The sequence below is a fragment of the Alexandromys fortis genome, unplaced genomic scaffold (genome assembly GCF_014885135.2).
Source record: "Alexandromys fortis isolate MF-2015 unplaced genomic scaffold, M_Fortis_MF-2015_v1.1 scaffold_70, whole genome shotgun sequence".
Taxonomy (NCBI): domain Eukaryota; kingdom Metazoa; phylum Chordata; class Mammalia; order Rodentia; family Cricetidae; genus Alexandromys; species Alexandromys fortis.
Window position 1 is genome coordinate 3980797 of NW_026067955.1, and position 9574 is coordinate 3990370.

Consider the following 9574-nt stretch of genomic DNA (forward strand, 5'->3'; position numbering starts at 1 on the left):
CCTTTGTCCTAACGCGACTTACACGAATCACAAGTCTATAGCTTGCTTTCGAATGTGTTGACATCATGTATTTACACACTTTTGCAACAGTCTGAATATACTTCACACTAGTGAGTGGCACATTTAAAGATGGTGAGCAAGGTAAATTTTATGTTCCTATTTTGTTTTTACCCAGACAAGAAAACAAAGCCAAGATAATCGACCAGTCAGTGCGTAGGGTTATAACCAATTAAGGGCTGGGTTACTGCTGTCTTTTATCTATCTATGGTGGGACATATGGAGAGATATCTGCCAAGTCTATTATGCAATAATATGCATTCAACTTTTACGTGGTTTGAAATCCTTTGAAACTAAAATTTTGAAGCTGATGGCATTAAAGTAACATACGGAATATATAAGGGACTCTTGAAAACTGATAACAAGAAAGATGAAGAATGGTATAAAAACAGGCACACTAGATGAGCAGGAGATTCACAGAAGTGGGAGGGTGGAGAGGGTACACATAGAGATGCTTCACACGCCTAAAAATCGCAGGGAGGGAAAACCAAGGCCAAAACGAGAGGCCCATATCACCTAGCAGGGTGATACACTTTGGGAAGCTGCATTTGCCAGGTTTGGGTGATGCCAAGGAGCCAGTATGCATGGTTGACAGTCCATTGTCACAGAAAGCAATGGGGCTGTCAAGTATAATGGAGTATACAGCTCACTAGGGCCTAGACTACCTCTCTTGACTAGCAAAGAGTCTCAGAGAGACACGTGTACTAAGGTGACCATTATAACATCACTTAGTGTTCTGGTTAGTTTTATTATCAACCTCATACAATCCCAGGTCCCTGGAAAGAGGGAACCTCCATTGAGGAATTGCACAGATTAGTTTGGACTGTCGCCATGTCTGTGGGGTTGACTTGACTGATGATTGATGTGTGTGCAGGTAGGGGGAGCTGTTCAGCCTGGGCCGCGCCATCCCTAGGCAGGTGGGCCTGGGCTCTATAAGAGCAAATCCAGACAGCATGATGGTAAGCAGCCTTCCTCCATGGTTTCTGGTCCAGGTTCCTGCCCTGCTTCCCTTGGCGATGGACTGAAGTGGAAGTAGCTGAAAGAAACCCTTTCTTCCCCACGTTGCTTCTGGTCATGGTGTTTGATCACACGAAGAGAAACTAAAGTGAAACACTTACTGTAGGGAGGATGAGAGATCATTGGCTTGCTTTCAGAAACAGGCAAATGAGGTGGATACCTGCTCCCTAGGATCTACTTCTGCCCCAACAGCCTGGTTAGAATAGGAATGCAGAACCTCAGCAAGAACCTAGTTAGAGGGACATGAGACATCAGAATGAGGGGACACAATGGGAGATTGCAGGACTTCAGACGGCTGGAATTCCTTTGAGTTGAGGAAAATAAATGCAATTATATTTGCAAATATAATTGGTTGCATGTTTGAGTCTTTGAATAGAGATGAACTCCTGTTGTGTTATTCCCTGGGAACCAAATTAAAGCTAATGCTAAACCCTTAGGACGGGATCCATATTGGCAACCTAGGATGGGTCTAAAGGTTTGCATGATCTAGTAGGGCCAGACAGCCCTTGACTCAGCACTTGAGACAGTTATGCCCTGTATTTTAAGAAAAGAAACATGAAAAATTATGCTTCTTTTCTCTTCTATTTTTTTCTTTCATTTAAATTCCCATGTGTCTCAGCTAGCCTCAGATTCACTTTGTAGTCAAGGGTGGCTTTGGGTTCCTAATTTTCCTGCCTCTACTTTCGAATGCTGGGTTTCTAGGTGTATGCACCTTGCCCCATTTTACATGATGCTGAGGATGGAACTTGGGGTTTCATGAATACTAGGCAAATGTCTGACCCACTGAGCAATAGCTCCAGCTTCTAGGCCAGTGGTTCTAAACCTTCCTAATGCTGTGACCCTTTAATACAGTTCTCATGTTGTGGTGACCCCCAACTAGAAAATTATTTTCATTGCTATTTCATAACTGTAGTTTTGCTAGTGTTATTAATTATAATATAAATATCTGTTTTCCAATGGTCTTAGGTGCCATCCCTGGGCTGGTGGTCCTAGGGTTTTATAAGAAAGCAGGCTGAGCAAGCCAGTAAGCAGCACCCCTCCATGGCCTCTGCATCAGTTCCTGCCTCCAGGTTCCTGCCCTGTTTGAGTTCTGGTCCTGACTTCTTCTATGAAGAACAGTGATGCTGAAGTGTGAGCCAAATGAACCCTTTCCTCCTCAAGCTACTTTGGTCATGGTGTTCCATCACAGCAAGAGTAAGACTGCTGGAGCTGATCCTCCATATTAAATATGATCCCTCCAACTAAAAACCTTAACATGTCAGTTCTTTTTATTGGTTGTTCCTTATCTGGATGAGAGTCTTAAATGCTGTAAAGTGAGGTGCTGTAACCGTACGTGAGAACCCAGAGAGGTTTTCTCTTCTGAGTGTCAAGGGGGGTGTGGTGGGTGTGGCGTGCTAAATTTTTGCAGGGACAGAAGTTTGGCAAAGGACCACTCTAACAGCGGTGTGGTGTGTTTTCCAGGAGACCTCTCGACACCTCTGAGGTCAGGACGAAAGAGGAAGACCTGATTCAGGCTGAGCAGCTACTCTTGGTTGGGGGCCTGAGCGGCCTTAAATGCGACATCCTTTATCTCCTCTGTTTCTTTTAAAGAGGGGGCCATCCCCGACTCAGTTTATAGAAAAGAACACAGCGCTACTGGGGGATTACAACAGTTTTGCCAGGATCACACAGCACAAGGCTGTGTGGCCAGGTGATGGACAGGCTAGGATCCCAACTGCGGTCACTTCCACTCCGTTGCCATCACTCACAAACCAAAATGGAAAAAACTCTGAATTTAGATCTGGTTCTGGAAGAACTCTAGCGGGTTTGAACTTATCTTAAAACCTATCCCGTCTTTCTTATGATGCGCTGAGATAGACAGCCAGCAGCGGGAAGGGAAAACAAAACCAAAACCAAAACCAAACCCAAACTCCACCATTCCAAGTGAAACCTGTAAATATTGGGTCACTTAGATTGTCATTCTGCTCGTGGACTTTGTTAATACCAGCTTTGAATCCCTGAAAGAAAGAAAATCCAAGTCCTTTGCAGCCACTGGAGGGCGGGAGGTTCAGCTAGAGGACTTGCAGGCTGGAGGTGCAGCCTGGCTTCCCAGCCTTTAGGAGGCTGTGCCTTTTGAGCTTGGCTGCTTCTAAGCCTTCAAAATGTCTGGTCTGCAGGAAGGAAGAAGGCATGCGCAGCCGACCCTGGCTGAGGAGGCTGCATATTTAAACCCACAATCACCTAGACCGCCAAGGAGGGAGTTGGAGTAGCCTAACAAATGAGTCTCCTGAAACAAAATGTCAGGCGGTCTATTCTTCTTCCTCTCCTTGGCTTCTCTTTCTCGATCGCCCGGCATCCGCCCCCACACACTTCAGTGTTGGCGTATTTAAACTTCAGGAGAGTTGCCAGGCAGGCGGGAAGAAGAAGTTAAATTAGATGGATTTCAAAGCTTTGGTTTTCAGACACTAATAAATTAGGCGGATGACAAGACGTTGGTGAGAACCGGTGAGGGGCCAGCTGGAGAGCCGTTCCTTTTGCCTGAGTCAGCCGTGACCTTGGCCGGGCTGGAAATCCTGCTAGGTGGGGAGGGAACTGCCAGGGCAGTGGGGGAGCACGGGCTGTAGTCTGAGTCCGACCCTATCTGGGGATGGGAAGGAGGAATCTGATCCAGAAGTAGATTCTGTGTAATTAGGGCCGACGGAACGCTGAGGCTGCCAGAGAGAAAGCTGGTTGCAGACAGCCCAGTTATGCAGGCGTGTTCCCGAAAACCCTGGTGGGCCCTATTAGGAGATAACAAGCCTGCAAGAGCTGTTAGTCTGTGGCTCATTTGGCTTGGCCTGGCGAGCAGCTGGATGATCGCTCGGTGCTCCTCGCTGCTTTTCCTCCCGAACAGGAAACCACTTGCGTGGTGTGGTTTTGGTGTTTTATAGGAAGGTGGTAAAGTCTCATAAAGAAAGTTCTAAATTGGAACGTTCTAAATTAGGGCTAAATTTTTGTGGCAAGTTCTATCTACCTTTTTTATCTATATTCTGTTTATTTGTCGTATCCAGCTACCTACTTATCATTTATTTGTCTATCTATTCTGGTGTCTACCATCAAATTATGCAATAAAACATTCTGATACTTTGTGTGTGTGCATGTGAACCTATAGGTAAACGTGTGTGTGTGTGTGTGTGTGTGTGTATGTGTGCAGTGCCTACATATGTTCACGTATGTGGAGGCTGCAGGTCAGTCTTGGGTATTGTTTCTCGCGACGGCCATCTGTCTTGCTTTTTGAGACAGGATCTCTTACTGAGACATGGGACTGGCCCCAAACCCTAAATGTTGTTGCTACCTCCCTAGTGCACATGCCACTATGCCTGATCTTTTTTTTTTTATTTGTTTTTGTTCTTCAAGACAGGTTTTCTCTGTGTAGCCCTGACTGTCCTGAAACTCACTTTGTAGACCAGGCTGGCCTTGAACTCACAGAGATCCATCTGCCTCTGCCTCCTGAGTGCTAACATTAAAGGCATGTGCCACCATTACCAGGCTATATGCCTGACTTTTCTAGGAGGGTGATGGGGATCAAACTCTGGTCCACATGCTTTATAGACTAAGCTCTCTCCAGCACCTTAACAAGTACCTCATACTCTCCTTATAAAGTGCAGGTCACAGGAAACCTAAAACAAGCTTCCTTCCTTCATGACCTCAGGGACCGACTACTCAATCACCACCCTGAACTCATTAAAAGTAAACTCCATTTCCCAGAAGTTCTGATTTAGGAGCTACTATTCACTAAACACTAACTTACTCATTGCTAAGTATGTAACATCTTGTCATCTTTATGGTACCCACTCTAATAGGAATGCCCACTCCCTTTATTTTACAAGAGAGGCTCATAAAAGCGGAATCCTTCCCCACGTCTACTGGCTTTAGCAATAGGATTCTAATGTAGATTCTTCTAGACTCAAAGCCAGCCCCCTTTCCAACATCTGTCCTTTCCACAATCCATGACTCCACTCTGGTCCCCAGGCCATCCCATCTCCTGGCAACACACCTAGCTAGTCTTGATGCCACATGCTCTAGCGTCCTAACCAAACTGCATCTCAGGAGGGGCTTGGAATCCCTTGTTTTGGCCTCAGAGTCTCCAAAATTTGGCTTCTGTTTGTTTGCTCAACCTTTCTCATCCACTTCCCACATGCAAGGCCTCAGGGCCATCTGGTGGGCTCTCTGTCTTTGGAACGGCAAGCAGTTACCATGAAGGGTGTTTCTCTGCCTCTGCAATGGGTGGTTGTAATGTCAACCTGCCACAAATTAGGGTCACTTGGGTAGGGAGCCTCATTTGAAGACTTGCACTGGATGCCTTGATTGATGTGGGAACACGCTCCTCGAGTGTGATGCTCCAGATAAGAGGGGACCCAGGCTGATTATTCAGCTTTCGCTTGCTTAACGATCTTCTCTCTTGCTGCCAGTTGATTGCTGCTGCAGCTGTGGCTGCTGGGGGCGGCTCTGAGTGTGGCTGCTGGCAGCGTTCTAACTGCTACATCCTACCCCTGATCTCAGAACCAGTCTTTCCAGTCTTCCATCGCGACCCAGGATGGAAGCGCCAAGAAACTTTCAGGTTCAGCCCCAGATTGGAATGACTAAGGCGCCCATCATGATGAACTGAACAGCTACCAGATTCTCAGCCTCTCGGGTGTGAGATAACCTGTTACTGTTTTAACATAAGCTGAATGAATGCATTCTACACACACACACACACACACACACACACACACACACACACACACACACAATCAGTTCTGTTCCTCCAGAGAACCCTGACTAATACAGCTATTTCCAAATGCTTGCCCATCCACCCCCTCTGGATTCTATTCCCTTGTCTCCAAGGACTTCCTGCTGCCCTCCCTCATTGCCCACAGTCATCTCTTTGTTTTGCATTATTAACCACCTTCTCTTCCTTCTCTTTCTAAAGCATCCCTTAGGCAGGCAAAGTGCTCTGAGCCTCCGTCTTAGAAACCCCTCTTTGAGCCAGGTGGTGGTGGCACAACCCTTTAATACCAGCACTCAGGAAGCAGAGGCAGGTGGATCGCAGCGTTAGAGGCCAGCCTGATCTACAGAGCCAGTTCTAGGACAGCCAGGGCTACAAACCCCTCCTCCAGGCCATCTTTTGCTCTAGGTATAACATCACTTCTCTATTCCTCTACCAGAACTTCTCAAAGACTTTCTTCCGATGACCAGCTTTTGCTCTACCATCTAGATGCCCCGGTCGTTGACAGAAAATGCTCCCATCAAGGCCCCGGATGCTTTCATACTGACCCTACAGGGCTTCCCTGCTCTCGCCCCAAATTTTCTGCAATGATTGACATTGCTGGCTACTCCTTTATTGGATAGAGATGGTCCCCAAGGTACAAAGGCTCAGCTCATAACAGTACAAAAGCAATATGCATTCAATAGAAAATATACTTCATATTTTACATTTTGATTATATACTATGATACTGTGTGTGTGCATGTTCATGTGCGTGCACGTGTGTGTGTGTGCCCGTGTGTGTATGTGTATGCACTCATATGAAAGTCAGAGAACAACATTCAATGTCCTTCCTCAGGTGCCATCCACCTTTGCTTTTGAGACAGGGTCTCTACTGGTCTGAAACTTGCCTAGCAGGCTGGGCTGGCTGGCTGGCCCCAGGGATCACCTTGTCTCCATCTCTCCAGTGCTGGGATCACAGAACCAAGCACAGTGTCTGGTTTTACCATAGGACTTGATGCTGGACAATGCAGAAAGTGGTAGCTCTCAGTAATGAGGGGAAACAGCTCACAGTCCACAGTACATAGTGGCGCTAGCTTTTCTGGATGCAAGTACTTGATAAATTATAGGAGATACTTGATCCTTTAAAAAAAGTCCGTGTTAGATAACTTTGCCCAACTGTACGCTAATGGCCATGTTCTGAACATACTTAATGTAGTCTGGACTGAGCTACAATGCCTGGCTGATTATTGTATTAAAAGCTATTTTCAACCTACAATGGACTTACCACCATATTCACCTCCCTGCCAAGAAACAGGCACCAGCCCAGAGGCTGGGTGAAGCTTCTAGGTCTCTCATCATTGCAAACAACAGAATACCAGTTTGTAAGACAGAGAACTCCTGATGGACCTGCCTGAGCTCTGCAGAGCCCTGGAAGCTGGTCCACCAGGTTCCTCCCCCGGCAACCCTTCTCCTTGCCCTCCTTCTCTTCTTTGGCCTCTGACCTTGTAAATGAAACTTCTATCCCTCTGGCTTCTGACTCAGTTGAGGGCCAGTTGCCTATGAACGAATCTACCCTCGGTTTCTTGGGCAGAACAAGGTAGACAGAAAAAAGCTGGGTGCATGTCAAGACGTGGGGAAGATGGAAATGCAGAGGAGCCAGTGCATCTGGCCTTGCTGAGGTGCCTCTTAGAGCCCTGGAGAATGGAAACTGAGGCTGGGAGGAGGCTGTGCAGGACTTCTGGCTCCAAGTCCGCATTATCACTGCCACAATCAATACCGACAGCCTAACAGGGCCCTGCATCAACCTCATGACACTCGCAATCCAGGGGTCCCTGTTGATTCTCATCGAAGCCATTGCAGAAGATCTCATGCCTGACTGAACTCGCTGGTTATCACAGTCAACTTAGTAGGGCCTTCTGAAGGATGTGGGAGGCAGGGGAACAGTCCCCACCTCCCTAGAGGAACTGGGGAGCCACAGCTGCGGTAGTTACCGTCTTCGGCATAGCTTCCTTCCTCTTACTCCAGCTTTCCATCTCCCTGGGCAGTGGACCCCCTCACTGCTGCGGGACCTCAGAGCTTGATCCCCAACACAAGCTGAAGGGTTGGTTTGATGCTGAGCGTGCAGGTTCAAGATGGTGGCTCCAGTCTTGGGAAATAGGAACGTCTCCAGCCAGGCTACCTTTGCCTTCCTGACTGAATTGTCCCCATTTTTGGTTACCACGGTGTCCATTTCTAGTCTGGTGTCCAGTCCACCAGCTCTGTCTCAACCTGACGTTCACTCTTAACTGATTTTTTTATTCTCAGTGGTGGGCAGAAGCAACTCCCATTCTGACCCCATGTGAAGGGTGTCTAGCCAGGTAGGGCTGCCTCCCAGGTCCCCGCATCTGAGCACGTCCAAGGACTAAGAAGCTGCTGGGGGCAGCCTTGTAATTCTGTTTGAGGTTTGCACCCCAGCCTCGAGCCTTACCTGGTGGCAAGATGCATCCATTGGAGAAAGCCTTCCAGTCCCCAAGTCTCCTGGGCCTTGTGTTCTTGTCCCTCCAACAGCCAACACACCATCCTTGTGTCCCTTCTGAAGAATGTGCCACCAGCCAGCAGGCTGCAGAAGCTTCTCGACCTCTCTCACGACTGCAGACAGCAGAGAATAGGTTTGTAAGCCAGAGAATTGCTAATGGGCTTGTCTGAGCCCTGTGGAGCCCTGGAAGCTGGACCACTAGGTTCCTCCCCCGGAACTTTTCTCCACTCCTCTTCCCAACCTCTCCCTTCCCTTCTTTGGCATCTGACTATGGTTTTCTTTGAAGGAAGAAATTATTTTGCCCCAGGAAACTCATTTATAGCAAAATAAGTGAAAGGTGCGGGCATCTGGCCCCACGTGGGGCTCATTTTCGGGTTATTGCTTTCGCATGCCTTCATCTGGCTCTGCCAGGCTTGGAACCTCTCCCCGCCAGCATCACACCTGGTTTCGGCTGGAAAGGGAAGGATTTCAGCTTTTCATCTTCTGGGCCTCTTTGTTATTATTGGAGCCAAATTTTGGCCTGGGATCAGAGGGGGAGGAACAGGGCAGGGGGTAGACAGAGGGAGGCAGGGCTGGGAAACATAGAGCTGGAAAATGTCCCAGAGATAGGAGAGAGAAAGGTCCTCTGTGGATTTGAATAGCAGCTCCTCCTGAGAGCACAGAGCTCCCAGGCTGGCCAAGAGACCTGTCACCAACTAGAACCAGAACAGACAGACAGACAGACAGACAGACACCACATTTATACACACACAGAACCATCCACAACCACACACCCATACAGCCATACACACACAATTGCACACACACACACACACACACACACACACACACAAACACAGATCCTGTAGCCTGAGGGTTTTGTCAGTCAATTTCAGACCCATGAGAGAAGGCCTCCCTAAGCCCCCTTTGATAAGAATTTTGAGTTCTTGGCTTAAGAGAGACATAGAAAAAATGAAAATACAAAAGGAGGTTAAGCTCTGAAAACCATATGCTAGATTTTTGAGTAGGAAAGTTGCTTTGTGGAATAGTTTATGGGTTAGCAGTTAATATTTCCTTAAAAGCTGGCTTATTTCTATCCTGTATTTTTTTTTTGAAAAAAAAAAAAAAACGTAGCTTTGAGAAAAACCAAATTACCCTTTAGCACGCCTAAGAGGATTTTGTCTATCTTGTGTTTCAGGATCTTTATGGTGTGCCTATCTAGTGAAACCATGTCCCATTAAAATACCGAGGGAGGGCTCCACAGTGGGATTCGAAGCTTATTTAAAATTAATTGCA

The 9574-nt window shown here is 47.3% G+C and overlaps 1 long non-coding RNA gene across 3 annotated transcripts in view; it reads right to left on the minus strand.

Annotated features, from left to right (window-relative positions):
* Positions 1-8879, minus strand: part of LOC126507485 (uncharacterized) — a 64330-nt gene extending 55451 nt beyond the window's left edge. For 2 of the 3 annotated variants that reach the window (XR_007593536.1, XR_007593535.1), the window contains exon 1: positions 8252-8502. This is a non-coding gene — a long non-coding RNA (uncharacterized lncRNA). Of the gene's footprint in view, positions 1-8251; positions 8503-8740 lie in introns of those variants that run through there. The other variant, XR_007593540.1, reaches the window with a different exon arrangement.
* Positions 8880-9574: the final 695 nt, after the last annotated feature.